At 40.5% G+C, this 15766-nt stretch overlaps 1 protein-coding gene across 4 annotated transcripts in view; it reads left to right on the top strand.

Moving 5' to 3' along the window:
• Positions 1 to 1032: 1032 nt before the first annotated feature.
• Positions 1033 to 15766, top strand: part of ctnna2 (catenin (cadherin-associated protein), alpha 2) — an 820127-nt gene continuing 805393 nt past the window's right edge. For 2 of the 4 annotated variants that reach the window (XM_061880698.1, XM_061880699.1), the window contains exon 1: positions 1033 to 1332. The gene's annotated coding sequence lies outside the window, so the exon portion shown is untranslated. The remainder of the gene's footprint in view (positions 1333 to 15766) is intronic. The other 2 variants (XM_061880696.1, XM_061880697.1) reach the window with 2 other exon arrangements.

Here is a 15766-nt window from a genome sequence, read left to right as displayed (position 1 = left end):
TGGCACCCACCTGTCCCCAATTAGCCTGTTCACCTGCGGGACGTTCCAAAAATGTATTGGATGAGCCTTCTTCAATTTTCTCAGTCTTTTTTGCCACCTGTGCCAGTTTTTTTTACAAACATTTTGCAGGCATGAAAGTCCAAATGAGCTAATATTTGCAAAAAATAACAAAGTTTCTCAGTTCTAATGTTAATTATCTTGTCTTTGCAGTCCATTCAATTGAATCTAAGTTGAAAATGATCTGCCAATCATTGTATTCTCTTTTTATTTACCATTTATTCAATGTCACAACTTCAATCAATCAATCAATCAATCAATGTTTATCTATATAGCTCTAAATCACCAGTGTCTCAAAGGGCTGCACAAACCACAATACAAACCACAACGACATCCTCGGTAGAGCCCACATATGGGCAAGGAAAACTCACCTAGTGGGATGTCGGTGACAGTGACAATGATGGCTATGAGAAACCTTGGAGAGGACTGCATATGCCCCCCGCAGGGGACCGAAAACAATGGATGTCGAGCGGGTCTAACATGATACTGTGAAAATTCAATCCATAGTGGATCAATCAATCAATGTTTATTTATATAGCCCTAAATCACAAGTGTCTCAAAGGGCTGCACAAACCACAACGACATCCTTGGTAGAGCCCACATACAGGCAAGGAAAAACTCACCCCAGTGGGACGTTGACAATGATGACTATGAGAAACCTTGGAGAGGACCGCATATGTGAGCAACCCCCACCCCCAACACAACCGTGAGAGTCCAGTCCAAAGTGGATCCAACACAGTAGCGAGAGTCCCGTCCATAGTGGAGCCAGCAGGAAACCATCCCATCAACTTCACTGCTTTTGGCTTTCGTACTATAATACATACATTTTATATAACACATCATAAAATATTATTCAATATGTATAACATTTGCAGTAAAAGTACTAAGTGAAGTGAAGCAGACGACTTGAGTGAGTCCATAAAGTCAATTTACTTACCACCACTTCTTCAATGAGGGCGCTTCCTCCGACACTCGTCTGCGCATGCGCCGAGCCGGAGCCGGAGCCTGTGATTTGAGCAGCGTGGGGATGCGCCCCTCAGTCCGACTCTACTGCGCTCATCATCGGCTGCACCTGCTGCCTCCCTCGCCCTGCCGCTGGATCTCCGGGAGACCGTCTGGAAGTTTTCTTTTTTTTGAAAACCACATTTCCTCCAGCGATTAATTAATTAATTAATTAATTGAGGACGGCGTTGAGGCTCTTTTTTGTGGGAATACTACGAACGTTTTTGCACACTTTTTTGGAGCTTTTATCGAGGCTTTTATCGAGGGTTGAAGGTGAGTTTGTCATGTTTGCCTGGCTAGCGTGTTAGCTTGGGCGAGCTCCATTCTTCATTGTGCCCCACAAGGCGACGTTACACCAGCCGAATAATACACCGCCTGCTTCGTCCTTGCCGTCAGCCGGGTGCCGCGAATGACGTCGCCCAGCTTGGCTAACATCACTCGGGGGACGCTGCTATCCAGGCAGCCCGGTGCTGAACGCCTGGCTCGCCGCCTAGCAGCGACGCTACTCGGGCAAATCATGCTAGGCTAGCTAGCTCAATGCTAAGCTAACATGCTACTTGTGAGGAATAACAAACAAGCATCTTTTTAGTCAATGCGGCTCAACATTTCAGTTGTCATCTTTAATTAAAAAGAAAAAGAAAAAAAAAGACATCCATCCATCCATCCATTCATTCATTCATTCATTCATTTCCTACTGCTTTTCCCTCATGGGGTCATAACTTTCTGAAAAAGCTTGCAGCAAAACAAGGCTTCACAGTTACGGTTTAAAAATGGTACCGATACGGTACCCATTCCTGGTACCTGGTACTTAACAGTACCCATTTTCAAAGAATTTGCTTGTGTTAATATCCATCCATCCATTTACTACCGCTTATCCCCTTTGGGGTTGCGGGGGGCGCTGGAGCCTATCTCAGCTGCAATCGGGCGGAAGGCGGTGTACACCCTGGACAAGTCGCCACCTCATCACAGGGCCAACACAGATAGACAGACAACATTCACACTCACATTCACACAGTAGGGACCATTTAGTGTTGCCAATCAACCTGTCCCCAGGTGCATGTCTTTGGAAGTGGGAGGGGCCTATCCCCAGGTGCATGTCTTTGGGGTTGGGAGGGGCCTATCCCCAGGTGCATGTCTTTGGAGGTGGGAGGTGCCTATCCCCAGGTGCATGTCTTTGGAGGTGGGAGGGGCCTATCCCCAGGTGCATGTCTATGGAGGTGGGAGGGGCCTATCCCCAGGTGCATGTCTTTGGAGGTGGGAGGGGCCTATCCCCAGGTGCATGTCTTTGGAGGTGGGAGGAAGCCGGAGAATCGAATAGGTTGATTGGCGACACTAAATGGTCCCTAGTGTGTGAATGTTGTCTATCTGTGATGGCCCTGTGATGAGGTGTCAACTTGTCCAGGGTGTACTCCGCCTTGGAGTGCTGGTACTGTTAAGTACCAGCACTCCAAAAGGGACACGGGGTAGGAAATAGATGGATGGATGGATCATTATGATGCCATATGTCCATCTTTTTTTGCATTTCTGAGTTTACTACTTTGTTTGCATTGAAAATTGCATCATTACCACCAGGCTGTTTGGCAGAGTTGGCTCTCAGTGCTGCTGGAGTGATGGCCACATGTTAGAGTTCGGGACGTGCCGATATGGAAACTTTATATCACGGTTGTTGTGGCCCAAATTCTCGCTGTAATTGTGCAGCGATATTGATGAAGTGCTTGAAATGAGTACTTTTGCACCCCCTGCTTCCTTCTTGCCTTCAAGCGGGTGCTGCTGTCCAGGCAGCCCGGTGCTGAACGCCTGGCTCGCCGTGTAGCAACAACGCCACTCGGGCAAATCATGCTAGACTAGCCAGCTCAATGCTAAGCTAACAGGCTACTTGTGAGGAATAACAGTCAAACTCAGCCTGGGTCAAGCGTCTTTTTAGTTCGATTCACAGATGTCAGAATCAGAAATACTTTTAATGATCCCAGAGGGGAAATGAAGATTTTCAGCACAATCCCATTCAAGAGCAGACAAACATTACAGGAAGACAGAACAGGATTGCAGACGGGTCTGCCAACTTCCGGCGCAGGTAAACGATGGGGGGTGGAGGAGAGGGGATGTCACAAAGTTCCAAAGGAGCAGCCACTACAGAGGCGCCATCTTGGAAAAAAATATGTTTCTTTGGCTTTTGGCATTCGCTGTTTCCTTTTAATTACATTTCATGCTATTCCTGCTGGAATAATGAGTGGGACATCAAGCAGCAGGGAGTAACGTTACTTAAAATTCACAAAGCGCCGTTTAACACTGAGTAGTAAGGGTATACCATTTTTAAAATGAATTAATTTACATGATTCCGGTATTGTCAAGACGATTCACGAATTTAAGAATAGTTTGAATGTTGAAGTGTTAGAATTTCCAGGGAAACCGGAATTTGGTTTGGAACTTGGAAACGTGTTAGTTTGAATGTTCAGGGTGAGTGGAATGTGTTGATGTTGGAACGGTTTGAATAGGTTGAAAACTGTGGGAATTGTGCAACTTGGAAAAATGTCCCAGTCATTTCAATGGGAACTTCCTGGAATTTTTGGAAAAGCGGGATTCTTTGAAAATGATTAGGAGCATGAATGTCCTGAATGAGCTGAATTGGTTGGTGTTGGAATTGTTTAAATCAGTCAAAAAATGTTGACGTATTGACAGTTTTTCATTGACAAATTCCTGGAATTTCTGGAAAACCGGGAATTTTTCTAATTCCTAAACAACTTTGTTTTTGTCCTTAATATGAGGAGTTTTTTGACGGTGGAACGGTTGAAATGGGTTGAAAAATGTGAACGGAGTAGTCGAACTTAAGAAGGGTGGAAATAGGTAATCAAAAAACAGGAATTCCTGGAAGTTTGTGGATTGTGGAAAAATGGTAGTTTGAATGTCCAGGATGAGTCGATTGTGTTGAAGGTGGAATGGTTTGAATATGTTGAAGAATGTGGGATGTGTGGAAGTTTGAAAAATGGCCAATACATTGTGAATGGGGAAAAAAAAAAAAAAAAAAAAAGGAATTATGGGAAATCCGGGAATTTTTTTTTAGAATTGTTGAAGTAGAGCACACAATTCCTGAACAGGCTGGATATTTTTAAGTTTGAACGGTCTTAATCACATAAAAATTGTGTGAATTATGGAACTTTGAAGAATGTCTCATTTGATTTCAATGGGAATATCAGGAAAAAATTGGAATTTTGGGAAAAGCGGGAATTTTTTGGGAAATGGTAATAAACTTGAATGGTCTGAATGAGTTGAAATGGTTGGTGTTGACACTGCAAATCAGTCAAGAAATGTTGACGTAGTAACATATTGAATTGAGAAATGATATTACGGAATTCCTGGAAAACCGGGAATTTTTCCAGTTCACAAAACCACTTTTGTTGTTGTTGTCCTGATTAAGATGAATGTTTTGATGGTGGAATGGTTGAAATGCAGGAATGTGGAAGGAGTAGTCGCCAGAAAAAAGGGTGGAAATGGAAAAAAGATAGTATGAATGTCCCGAATGGTGGAATATGTTGAAGGTGGAATGGTTTGAATAGGTTGAAACATGAGGGAATTGTGCAACTTGGAAAAATGTCCCATTCATTTCAATGGTAACGCCCTGGAAATTTGGGAATTTTGGGAAAAGTGGTATTTTTTGAAAATGATTAGGAGCATGAATGAGCTGAATCGGTTGGTGTTGGAATTGTTTAAATCGGTCAAGAAATGTTGAAGTATTGACAGTTTTTAATGAGAAATTCCTGGAATTTCTTAAAAAACTGTGAATTTTTCTAGTTCTTTAACCAACTTGTTTTTTTTCCTGAATATGAGTGTTTTGACGGTGGAACGATTGAAATGGTTTGCAAAATGTGAACAGAGTAGACGAACTTAAGAAGGGTGGAAATAGGTAATCAAAAAACAGGAATTCCTGGAAATTTGTGGATTGTGGAAAAATGGTAGTTTGAATGTCCAGGATGAGTCGATTGTGCTGAAGGTGGAATGGTTTGAATATGTTGAAGAATGTGGGATTTGTGGAAGTTTGAAAAATGGCCAATTCATTGTGAATGGGGGTGGGGGGTGAAGGACTTTAGGGAAATCCGGGATTTTTTTTTTTTAGAATTGTTAAAGTACAGCACACAATTCCTGAACAGGTTAGATATTTTGAAGTTGGAACGGTTTGAATCACCTAAAAACATGGGTGAATTAAGGAACTTTGAAGAATGTCTCATTTGATTTCAATGGCAATTTCAGGAAAAAAATTAGAATTTCGGGAAAAGCGGAATTTTTTTGGGGAAATGGTAAAAAACTTGAATGGTCTGAATGAGTTGAAATGGTTGGTGTTGAAATTTTGCAAATCAGTGAAGAAATGTTGACATAGTAACATGTTGAATTGAGAAATGGTATTACGGAATTCCTGGAATTTCAGGAAAACGGGGAATTTTTTCAGTTCACAAAACAACTTTTTGTTGTTGTCCTGATTAAGATGAATGTTTTGATGGTGGAATGGTTGAAATGCAGGAATGTGGAAGGAGTAGTCGCCAGAAAAAAGGGTGGAAATGGAAAAAAGATAGTTTGAATGTCCAGGATGGTGGAATATGTTGAAGGTGGAATGGTTTGAATAGGTTGAAACATGAGGGAATTGTGCAACTTGGAAAAATGTCCTATTCATTTCAATGGTAACGTCCTGGAAATTTGGGAATTTTGGGAAAAGTGGTATTTTTTGAAAATGATTAGGAGCATGAATGAACTGAATTAGTTGGTGTTGGATTTGTTTAAATCCGTCAAGAACTGTTGAAGTATTGACAGTTTTTAATGAGAAATTCCTGGAATTTCGTAAAAAACTGTGAATTTTTCTCGTTCCTTAACCTACTTGGTTTTTGTCCTGAATATGAGTGTTTTGACGGTGGAACGATTGAAATGGGTTGAAAAATGTGAATGGAGTAGACAAACTTAAGAAGGGTGGAAATAGGTAATCAATAAACAGGAATTCCTGGAAATTTGTGGATTGTGGAAAAATGGTAGTTTGAATGTCCAGGATAAGTTGATTCAGTTGAAGGTGGAATGGTTTGAATTGGTTAAAGAATGTGGGAATTGAAAAATGGCTAATTAATTTTGAATGGGGAAAAATGCAAAAAAAATAATTTTTTGGAAGTTAATGATTTTTTGCAAAAAAAAAAAAAAAAAAAGTTTATCAGTTGGAAAATTAAATATGTTGTCTTTGTAGCATATTCTACTGAATATGGGTTGAAAGTGATTTGCAAATCATTGTATTCCGTTTATATTTACATCTAACACAATCTCCCAACTTTTATGGAAACGGGGTTTGTATATGTACTCGTATGAGTACATGTATGTGTATATGTATGTTTGTACAGTGAATGTATATGTACAGTATGTGTATATGTATATTTGTGCAGTGATATAATGAGTTTTAACTAATACAAAACAGACAGCATGGTGTGGTGTGTGGGTGCCAATATGTTTTTTTTAAATTGATTAATGCACCTGTGTTGAAAATGCAATTCAAATGTTTGCATTAACCTTTATCAGTTTTTCGAATAGCGTCAACATCCTTGTTCATTTGAACTATTTCCCCTAAAATACGCTATTTATGCAAAATAGTATCCTAATAATCAAAAACAAAGAAACAAACAATCAATTACTAAAAGAATCCGCTGTGACATTAATTCTTACACATTGTTTCATCAATGCAAAGTGTTCTCAAAGTTTTTCAGACCCAGGAGTCAGACACTACAAACTAGAACACGGATAAACACACAGATGAAGGATCACAAAGTGGAAAATACTTCCTGATATATCTCTTGCAAACATACCTAAGTAACTGGCTTTTTATCTTTTTTTTATTGGCACTACCTTAAGAAATCCCAAAAATACAGTACACATTTTTCCTCATTGTACTTAACATTTAAAATGACTGCTAAGGTTTGCCAAGACACACAGGCAAAGAGTGGCGAGCCACACACATTCTACTATCTTCTGTTTGTAAAAGTTTGAAAAGATCTTAACAATAGCAGAAAAAATACAACTGCCCATTATTTCCTACATATTGCACTTTGCCATTTCAGATGATTATTATAGGGATGGCAGCCATCATCTTTGTCTTTGAAGTTCATTTGTTATTTCCAGTATTAAGTGGGTTTGTGGTACTTTGCAGCAGGAAAAGCTATTTTTCATGACGGTGACAATGCAATCTATAGCAGTATGTGGTGTACTGTGCGCCCTTGAGAGCACCATGGAGCCCCTGTTAACATTGCACAAGCACCCGGCTTTGAGGTAGCCATGGTAGCCAAGCAAGCTGGAACAAGATTACCCCTCTCTCACTCCAACTCAAGTGTTTGATACCCTTGTAAAGGATGATAGATCACACAAAAGAGACAACATTGAAGTATTGCTAATCATTGTCTGATCCGTAAACGGATCCATTTGGATTTTAGCTGTCATGTTGTCTCTTGTTGGACCTTCTTGGGTTCCTGAAGTGGGGTACGCCAGTTGTCATAGAGGGTATGTGAAGTGCATTCTGAACAATGAGGGTACAAAAAGAAAAGCTCTCTTGTTTCAGCAAGGACAATAGAGTAGATGATCCGGCAGTGGAGGAAAATTCTGTGTCAGCAGTAAATAGGTGGGGTGAGAGAGCATGACGTTATTGTCCCAAGTGCCTAAGACCACCACCACACCCACCGTGCTCAGCCAATGATCTGTTTAAATTAAGCTATAAATCTGATAGTTATAAGCCTACTTTAGCCTTATTGTTCCACATTTTGTGGCATTTATAGCTAGCTGGCTTGCTTTTAGTGTACATATACAAGGGGATGTCCAATCAGGGTTTAATGCTGCTGATTCTGATAAAGATCATCCGTGAGTGAGATCGGCCCACACCGACACCCATCACATGTATTAACTAGTCTTTTCAATATATTATCTTGAGAGGGCTTTTGACAGTTTAACAATATCAACATACAAACCCTGTTTCCATATGAGTTGGGAAAATGTGTTAGATGTAAATATAAACGGAATACAATGATTTTCAAATCATTTTCAACCCAAATTCAGTTGAATATGCTACAAAGACAACATATTTGATGTTCAAACTGATCAACATTTTTTTATTTGCAAATAATCATTAACTTTAGAATTTGATGCCAGCAACATGTGACAAAGAAGTTGGGAAAGGTGGCAATAAATACTGATAAAGTTGAGAAATGCTCATCAAACACTTATTTGGAACATCCCACAGGTGTGAAGGCTAATTGGGAACAGGTGGGTGCCATGATTGGGTATAAAAAAAGCTTCCCAAAAAATGCTCAGTCTTTCACAAGAAAAGATTGGGCGAGGTACACCCCTTTGTCCACAACTGCATGAGCAAATAGTCAAACAGTTTTTCTCAAAGTGCAATTGCAAGAAATTAAGGGATTTCAACATCTACGGTCCATAATATCATCAAAATGTTCAGAGAATCTGGAGAAATCACTCCACGTAAGCGGTGCGGCCGGAAACCAACATTGAATGACCGTGACATTCGATCCCTCAGACGGCACTGTATCAAAAAACGACATCCATCTCTAAAGGATACAACCACATGGGCTCATGAACACTTCAGAAAACCACTGTCACTAAATACAGTTCGTCCCTACATCTGTAAGTGCAAGTTAAAGCTCTACTATGCAAAGCGAAAGCCATTTATCAACAACATCCAGAAACGCCGCCGGCTTCTCTGGGCCCAAGATCATCTAAGATGGACTGATGCAAAGTGAAAAAGTGTTCTGTGGTCTGACGAGTACACATTTCAAATTGTTTTTGGAAATATTAGACATCGTGTAGTCCGGACCAAAGGGGAAGCGAACCATCCAGACTGTTACAACGCAAAGTTCAAAAGCCAGCATGTGTGATGGTATGGGGGTGCATTAGTGCCTAAGGCATGGGTAACTTACACATCTGTGAAGGCACCATTAATGCTGAAAGGTACATACAGGTTTTGGAACAACAAATGCTGCCATCTAAGCACCGTCTTTTTCATGAACGCCCCTGCTTATTTCAGCAAGACAATGCCAAGCCACATTCAGCACGTTTTACAACAGCGTGGCTTCGTAAAAAAAGAGTGCGTGTACTTCCCTTGCCTGCCTGCAGCTCTACATAAAACAAGAATATGAAAGAATTCCACTTTCAATGCTTTAACAATTAGTTTCCTCTGTGCCCAAAAGTTTATTGAGTGTTGTTAAAAGAAAAGGTGATGTAACACAGTGGTGAACATGCCCTTTCCCAACTACTTTTGCACGTGTAGTAGCCATGACATTCTAAGTTAATTATTATTTGCAACAAAAAAAAAGTTTATGAGTTTGAATATCAAATATGTTGTCTTTGTAGCATATTCAACTGAATATGGGTTGAAAATGATTTGCAAATCATTATATTCTGTTTATATTTACATCTAACACAATTTCCCAACTCATATGGAAACGGGATTTGTAATATTTAAACTAGTTTTTAAATTATTTTATTGCATTTGGTCTAAACAAAGTCAATAGTGCATAATAACTTAACAATGTAAAAACCACTTTCTGCTACTCATCTAAATCCTTTAATCTTTGCCTTCAAAGTCCTTGTGTGTCCAGGGAATTATTCCCCGAGTTTGTAAACCTGAACAAAAACAAACATATTGCCCTAATCACTAGAGGTGCAGGAAATATTCATTCTTTGATGCATCGCAATTCGGACATTGGCGATTGTTCAATTGATTAGTGAACGTCAACAATCAATTATTTAGTTATTGCAAAAGTGTGATGCCATAGAACCAGAATTTGGAAGAGATCTAGCTGCTCAGTACATCATAAGGTAATACCATGTTTTTTTTAATTTACCAAAAGATGCGAACATAAATACACTTGACTCACGATATACTGTTTACAAAAATATTCCATCATTACCTACATCCTCTGCTTATTTTCTCAATGCATTCATTTGATCGCAACTGGACTTAGATTGGTCCGACTAGAGCTTCCTAATCTAAGTCTAAGACTGAATCGGACCAATCTAAGTCTATGAGCATTAACTGATGAAGCCTTCTTGGATGAGAGGGGAAATGTCTTTTACGACAAACCAAACAGTCCAGTTGACATCAATTGAATGCCCTGAGATTACAATGACCTGACGAATTAGATCTCTGCTGGTTTTCTAAGATTCTCCTCTTTCAGAGTAATGAACAGTCCAGAATGTTTATAGAAGGTTTATTGTTACAGAGATACAGGAATGTGAAACAAGTCGAGGAAAATGTAACAATCAAAACAGTTAGTGTTTAATTGTGGTACATAACTGTTTGGTACCAATGCAAAATGTGGCTTTGCACCTGGTGGAGAAAATCTTGTTGACAAGCATAAAGGTCAGATATTCTTTGGAATTGGTCAGCAGAATGTTTCCAGCGCCATGTTTGACAGTATGTGTTTGTGGTTGTAATGTTGGGGTGACATTCAGTCTTTCTCTGCCTCCTAACACCTCAAATGGAGTCGATGCCAAAGAGTAACATTTTGGTCTGATCAGACCACATCACATTCCAACAAGCTGACTCATCCAGGTCTTCTTGTCATCCTCTTGGGCAGAGGGGGACTTTGCGGACACTGCAGGATGTCATTCCATTGCAGCAAAGTACTAATAAGGAAACAGGGGCAAGGACCGTGCCTTTTCATTTGAAAGTGATGCTAGCCGCCGCGATTGTGAGGATTTAAAGCCCTTTGCAAAACACACCAATAGACAAGGAGGAAATAGTCAGGGAAGCGCTACAGAAGTTTGTCAACATTGTTAATTAAACAGAGACGAGACTTGTAGCCCCATCAGTCGGAAATTGATTGCACAAGGGAGACAATTTTTTATGTACCGCCTAAGAATTGAGAAGGAAATGTGTTAGTTAGCAGACAGCGTAAAAGCAACAGCAAGGCTTTTTTCCCCCTCCATCTCAACAATTCCCCCACAGCCTCCTACAGATGTCACCCACTCAAAAGTGGGAAAACATATTGATTTTGACAAGATTGAATCGTGATAGTGTTTTTCTTTTGTTGATTCCTGGCCTTGTCAGTTTTGATTGTCTGGAATGAAAAGGCCTTTTTGAGTTTGTGCTCACGTTTAGGCGGAAGGAGCTCCACTCGTCCCCAAATTGTGTCTCGGCTTTATCACCTTTTGTTTATGTCACACTCAGGTTCGTTTTAGGATGGTTGCTTGGTCAATGGATCCATAGGCAGGGTTTGTACGGTTCCAAACACCTGGAAAATCATGGATTTTTATTATGCAATTTCCAGGCCCCTGGATAAGTTATGGAACGTAGTTTTTCAAAGTTATGTAAATATATCTTAAGTTTCAAGAATCCAAACAAAATCAAGATCTTATATTTGGGGGTGCGAGTACCTACGAACTGCAGCTAGTTACTTGTTAGGAAAGTGAGGATACTGACAAAAATGGCAGGGAAACGCAGCGTCAATAATAGTCGTGGTCAAAAGTTTACATACACTTGTAAAAACATAATAGCTGTGTCTCAATTCGAGGGCTGCATCCTTCGAAGGACCCAGCCTGTGCGGTCGACGAATTGTGGGTCCTGGCGAGAGTCCTCCAGTGGCGGCTGGAGTGATATTAATTGGGACAGTCTAGCTTACGGGACACTCCCTGGTTACGTCACTTGTCCCCAGCCCTTACATTTGCGTCACCTATCTGCTGCTCAGTCGCCCGAGGTTTACTAATGATGAATTGAAGAGAAGTTAAAGTTAAGTTAAAGTAGGAATGATTGTCACACACACACTAGGTGTGGCAAAATTATTCTCTGCATTTGACCTCTCACCCTTGATCACCCCCTGGGAGGTGAGGGGAGCGGTGGGGAGCAGCAGTGGTCTAACCCAGGAATCATTTTTGGTGATTTAACCCCCAATTCCAACGCTTGATGCTGAGTGCCAAGCAGGGAAGTCATGGCTCCCATTTTTATAGTCTTTGGTATGACTCGGCCGGGGTTTGAACTCACAACCTACCCATCTCAGGGCGGACAATCTAACCACAGGGCCACTGAGAAGAATGTCAAATCGTTTTTTTGTGTTCTCTTGGTCCTTTACCTTATCCCAGAGGAAGTGGCTGAGAGCTCCCGGCACCGCCCAAGTCGGATTTCCCTGATCATGGGAGATGGTTGTCATGGAGATGTGTCACGTGTTGACAAGCGTTCTAAAGCTGTTATTCCTAATTATTAGGTATTGATAGATTTTTATGCTTGTGAATGCTTGTTGGATTGGAACGTGTACCTTTAAAACATGCAGACAATCCAGAAAGAGTCCTCAAGGTCTATCCCTACCACAATCTCTTATTTAGCACTTACTTTATTCATATTCCATTAACAATTGATGTCCTTTTCTAATCGTGTCACACTGCATGTATTATAGCCAGTAACAGTAAATATTGGAATAGTATAAAATCATATAATTATTTGCAATGAAGGCAGAGGAAATGAATCACAACAACTACAGTTTCAGTACATGAGTTTATTCGTTTATATAGGTTATAAAAATAATTAGATTTTAAATGATCTTCCAAACTGGTGTAAACGTGTTTGTTTCATTTGTTTTTGCTGTGTTGTTGTCCAAGTCCTCCTCGATTATTCTACACGGGAAAAAAAAGCAGAAAAGTTAAACACAATATCACAATAATCATTGATAGAGGTGAACCTTTTTTAAATAACTTGCAAATGTACACAAAAAAAAGCAATAATCATTATTGGTTCATTGGTGCACATGTTTATAGTACAAACCCCGTTTCCATATGAGTTGGGAAATTGTGTTGGATGTAAATATAAACAGAATACAATGATTTGCAAATCATTTTCAACCCATATTCAGTTGAATATGCTACAAAGACAACATATTTGATGTTAAAACTCATAAACTTGATTTTTTTTTTGCAAATGATAATTAACTTAGAATTTCATGGCTGCAGTTTGTGCCAAAGTAGTTGGGAAAGGGCATGTTCACCACTGTGTTACATCACCTTTTCTTTTAACAACACTCAATAAATGTTTGGGAACTGAGGAAACTAATTGTTGAAGCTTTGAAAGTGGAATTCTTTCCCATTCTTGTTTTATGTAGAGCTTCAGTCGTTCAACAGTCCGGGGTCTCCGCTGTCGTATTTTACGCTTCATAATGCGCCACACATTTTCCATGGGAGACAGGTTTTGACTGCAGGCGGGCCTGGAAAGTACCCGCACTCTTTTTTTTTTTACAAAGCCACACGTGCTGAATGTGGCTTGGCGTTGTCTTCCTGAAATAAGCAGGGGTGTCCCTGAAAAAAAACAGCGCTTAGATGGCAGCATTTGTTGTTCCAATACCTGTATGTACATTTCAGAATTAATGGTGCCTTCACAGATGTGTAAGTTACTCATGCCTTGGGCACTAATGCACCCCCATACCATCACAGATGCTGGCTTTTGAACTTTGCGTCAATAACAGTCTGGATGGTTCGCTTCCCCTTTGGTCCGGATGACACGATGTTAAATATTTCCGAAAACAATTTGAAATGTGGACTCGTCAGACCACAGGACACTTTTCCACTTTGCATCAGTCCATCTTAGATGATCTCGGGCCCAGAGAAGCCGGCGGCGTTTCTGGATGTTATAGATAAATAGCTTTCGCTTAGCATAGTAGAGCTTTAACTTGGACTTACAGATGTAGCGACGAACTGTATTTAATGACAGTGGTTTTCTGAAGTGTTCCTGAGCCCATGTGGTGATATCTTTTTGAGATTGATGTCGGTTTTTGATACAGTGCCGTCTGAGGGATCCAAGGTCACGGTCATTCAATGTTGGTTTCCGGCCATGCCGTTTACGTGGAGTGATTTCTCCAGATTCTCTGAACCTTTTGATGATATTATGGAGCGTGGATGTTGAAATCCCTAAATTTCTTGCAATTGCACTTTGAGAAAGGTTGTTCTTAAACTGTTTGACTATTTGCTCACGCAGTTGTGGACAAAGGGGTGTACCTCGCCCCATCCTTTCTTGTGAAACACTGAGCATTTTTTGGGAGGCTGTTTTTATACCCAATCATGGCACCCACCTGTTCCCAATTAGCCTGCACACCTGTAAGATGTTCCAAATAAGTGTTTGATGAGCATTCCTCTACAATATCACTATTTATTGCCACCTTTCCCAACTTCTTTGTCACGTGTTGCCACCATCAAATTCCAAAGTTAATGATTATTTGCAAAAAAAAATCAAGTTTATGAGTTTGAACATCAAATATGTTGTCTTTGTAGCATATTCAACTGAATATGGGTTGAAAATGATTTGCAAATCATTCTATTCTGTTTATATTTACATCTAACACAATTTCCCAACTCATATGGAAACAGGGTTTGTAATAAAATTTTCTGGCCACCCATTAATAGAACATAATTAACTTATTGCGGTTTAAGATGGCGGCGCCCGGACGGGCTGCGACATCGCGGAGCTCCTGCTAAAGATGGAACATTTGGCAGAAGTACCGGACAATTCCACAAACTTTATGGCTGGCTCACATCGTGGTCACTCCGTGATCACGTACGACCGCCAGACACTTCTGGATGTGGACATATCGGGACGTTTTGGACTGATAGACGCGTGCTTGCTAGACGTACTAACTAGCATGGGAATAATTCGGCGGCTACATCCAGCGACCTGTGAAGCAGGGGAGTATAGTAGCAGCGGGGGCCGTCTACGGAGCAGACGCCAGCGGTGTGATCGGAAACGCGGATGCCGAGCGGGGCTAAAAACAAAGCAGAAGGCTAATCCCCACAGAACAGCACTTCCCTCCATCCTGAAGCCGGATTTAAATGGAAGATGCGAGACTACTGGTCTGGGTAAGGAGTCAGTTGAATTAGAACAAGTTTTTTCTGCTTTGAGTGTTTCAGAGTTGGACATGTGTTTTACTGAGGTGGCTAACTATGATGCGTGCAGTTTATCAAAGCAACAAACAAACAATCGGAAAATCCCCGTTACTGAGGTGGCTAACCATGATGCGTGCAGTTTATCAAAGCAACAATCAAACAATCGGAAAATTCCCGTCGTATCAATTCCGAGATATGGTCGTAATTATACTAAATGCACTGGGCATAATAAACACAACATTATTAATATTGCTACTACGGATAATTTGATCAAAAATTCCCTAAAACAGCCCACTACCTATAATATAGGGTTTTTAAACATAAGATCTTTGTCTCCCAAAAAGTTGTTAGTTAATGATATCATCAGAGACAACAATCTTAACGTCATCGGTCTCAGCGAAACCTGGCTTAAACCAAACGACTTTTTGCGCTAAATGAGGCATGTCCTCCTAATTTTACACATGCGCATATTGCCCGTCCGCTTAAAAGGGGTGGCGGGGTCACACTAATATACAACGAAAACTTTAACCTTAGTCCTAACATAAATAATAAATATAAATCGTTTGAGGTGTTTACTATGAGGTCTGTCACACCGCTGCCTCTACACCTGGCTGTTATCTACCGCCCCCCAGGGCCCTATTCGGACTTTATCAATGAATTCTCAGAGTTCGTTGCTGATCTAGTGACACACGCCGATAATATAATCATAATGGGGGACTTTAATATCCATATGAATACCCCATCGGACCCACCGTGCGTAGCGCTCCAGACTATAATTGATAGCTGTGGTCTCACACAAATAATAAATGAACCCACGCATCGC

The sequence above is a fragment of the Nerophis ophidion genome, linkage group LG20 (assembly GCF_033978795.1).
Source record: "Nerophis ophidion isolate RoL-2023_Sa linkage group LG20, RoL_Noph_v1.0, whole genome shotgun sequence".
Lineage (NCBI taxonomy): Eukaryota > Metazoa > Chordata > Actinopteri > Syngnathiformes > Syngnathidae > Nerophis > Nerophis ophidion.
The sequence above is the reverse complement of the archived record's forward strand: the minus strand, read 5'-3'. Positions and strand labels throughout refer to the sequence as shown.